General features: G+C 53.0%; 1 non-coding gene across 1 annotated transcript; it reads right to left on the reverse strand.

Annotated features, from left to right (window-relative positions):
• Positions 1-2705: 2705 nt before the first annotated feature.
• Positions 2706-2834, reverse strand: LOC117722835 (small nucleolar RNA SNORA17). The gene has a single exon (XR_004608600.1). It is a non-coding gene; the product is annotated as a small nucleolar RNA SNORA17 (small nucleolar RNA).
• Positions 2835-2876: the final 42 nt, after the last annotated feature.

Here is a 2876-nt window from a genome sequence, read left to right on the forward strand (position 1 = left end):
GTGAGGCAACTTGCCCCATCACTGAAAGAGATTCTACAGTTTCTTCTGGAAGATCTTCCAAGATATGAAAAAAAGAGAGGGAAATCCACAAGGAGGGAGATCAACACTAGCAGTTCGGTCTTCTTCTCAGGGTATGAAGCACTTGGGTGTCTAGTGGTCAGCTCCTCCTGGGAGGATATGCTACTGAGCATGGGGCAAGAGGGCTCTAGGCCAACTGCCATGACACTTATGCCCAGGCAGCTGCCCTGAAGTGAGATAGGCAGGGGATGTCACACGGTGAGCATGCAGAGGTAAGGTAGGGCCACTGAACCCCCCCAATACACTGGATCAGGACACTGGGCAGGACTATCAGTGGTGATCCACCCTGAATCCTAGGGATATGTCTCTCAGCATGATGGAGACGTCGCTGACGCTCGCTGCCTGGCACAATGTGGCCCATGTTCTAGAAAATTCTGTGTGATCTCCTGATCTGAGTACTTTACATTGTGTGTGTGTACATGTGTGAATGCAGTGCTAGGGGTCAAACCCAGGATCCCATACACACTGGACAAGTGCTCCACCCTGAGCTTTAGTTCAGCCCAGATCTGTATCTTTGTGTGTGTGTCTTACTTTTTATTGGTTCTTTGTGAATTCCACACCATTTACCCAATCTCACTCATCTCCTCCTCCCCTCATACCTGCTCTCCACCCTTGAAACCTCTCCACAACAGAGAAAAAAATTCTCTTTGTGGAAGCTGTAGTGTGTCACAGCGTGTCCCACAGTATACCCTTTTGACCACACTTCTTTGCTTGCAAATGTTCATCGCAATGACTCGTTGGTCTGGTACTAGGCCTCTGGGTTCTGTTACTCTATCAATACTGGAGCCTCACTAGGACTCCTCTCAGATATCCTGCTGTTGCCCTGTGTCATGGAGGTCCTGCAGTTTTGAATCTGTAGGAGTGACCCCTTCAAGCACTCTAGTGGTTCATTGTTGGGGTAGATGCTGGGAAGGGCTCATTCAAAGCCCTGGGTCCGAACTGGTCAGCTCAAAGACTTTCTAACTCTCATGTCCTCTGGGCAGCTTACCACCAACCCCTGCAACCAGGGCCAGCTCTGCTCTGCTGCCCAGGTGAGATGCAGGGTTCACTCTCCCAAGTGTCACAGTCGGTGAAGGACATGGCTAGTTCTCCCACCTCGGGGCCAGCTCTCCTGCCCGCCATAGATGGTGAGAGATGAGGGAGAGGAGGAGGGCATCTCTCCCACATCCCTCATCATCTGCACCACTACCCAGTAGACAAGAGGCAGGACCGGCTCTCCCACCTTCACACCCTTGGGGCTGGCTCACCTGCAACCCCCACACCCCCACTCCCCATACAGGGCCAGCTCTACTGTGCTGTCCAAGTGAGGTGCAGGGTCTGTTCTCCAGAACACTGCAGCAACTGAGAGGCATGGACGGCTCTCCTGCTCTGATGATCTCTGGCCAGTTCTGACTGCCATAGGTGGCAAGGGCTGGGGTGGGGGTGGGGGTAAGCAGGCAGGGGGGCATCTCTCTCTCGACCATGTCACTGAAAGTCAGACAAGTGACAGACTAGTGGTGGAGCCTGCTCCCCCAGGCTCACACATTCAGGGTGCACTCACCTGCACACGCGCACGCGCATGTGCACGCACACCTGCTAACAGAGTCAGCTCCACTCTTCTACCCTAGCAAGGTGGGGCCTGTTTTCCCGAGTGCTGAAGCTGGTGAGGGACAGGGATAACTCTCCTGCTCTAATGATCTCAAGGCCAGCTCTTCTGCCCACTGCAGGTGGTGAGAAGCAAGGTTGCGGAAAGCAATATCTCTTTCTCATCCATGCCCCCACACAGGAGACAAATGGTAAGGCCTACACTGGTATCCTGGGGGCTAGCTCACCCACAACTCCCACAACATATGGGCCATTCTCCTGAATACTAGGGGCATGGCCAGTTCACCCACTCTCATGCTTCCAAGGGCAAGCTTTTCCAGGATGCCCAGATGAGGAGTTGAGCCAGTTCTGCAAATCCCTCGGATTTCAACATGTCTCTGGGGAGCAGCCCAGACCAGGAACATCTATCTGCCTGGCCTTTGGTGGTATGGCCTTCACAGGGCCATAGACTCAGATATGCCAGATATGCACCACCCTCCCCCCCCCCCCCCCGTGGCAGCACAGGCCAGGACTCCACCATGCTCCTGAGTGGCAGGCATCACTGGCTACTCACATCAGGTTGTTCCTCCCTACCCTTGAGACTCCAGTTCTGCCTCTTTTTATTGTGCCCACATCCTTCTGTTTCTCTTTCTCTTCCATTTCTCTACTTGCTCCTTTTTAGTGGTGCAGAGGTCTCTGAGTGTCAGGGGTCATCTTAGGAGTGGTCTCAGGGGCGCTATGCCCCAGTCTCCCATTATGGCACTGGGAAGATGTCATCTCTGGCATGGTCTGCGCCACCAGGCCTGTGTGGTGCTGGACTTCTGATCATTGCAGGCTAGTTCCTTATCCAGACCCCATGACAGTGGTCTGGTGGTCACTGGAGCTTGATTCTTGACAGGTGTACTTGAGTGGCCTCACGGGAGGATCATGTATCGTCTCCCACCTGGGGTCCTCAGTACCAGGTGGTTCTAATCTCCAGCTGGCTCTCTGTCCTAGGAGTTCATCAGGCCTACATGGTGCTTTGTTAGACTGGTGGCCGTCTCAGGCTAGCTTTTTTTTCATGGACTATTAGGCTACTAATTCAAATGTTCAAAGGTCAGAACACTGATCATAGACATAGCCTCTCTCCTCTCTGCCACCTACTGACACATATGTGACACAGCAGCCACGCCTGCAGCACTTCTAAAGGCAGATGTATATATCTTTAAAAAGCACTTGTCTGTCTGACAAGTTTG

This window comes from Arvicanthis niloticus, chromosome 17 (assembly GCF_011762505.2).
Source record: "Arvicanthis niloticus isolate mArvNil1 chromosome 17, mArvNil1.pat.X, whole genome shotgun sequence".
Classification (NCBI taxonomy): Eukaryota; Metazoa; Chordata; class Mammalia; order Rodentia; family Muridae; genus Arvicanthis; species Arvicanthis niloticus.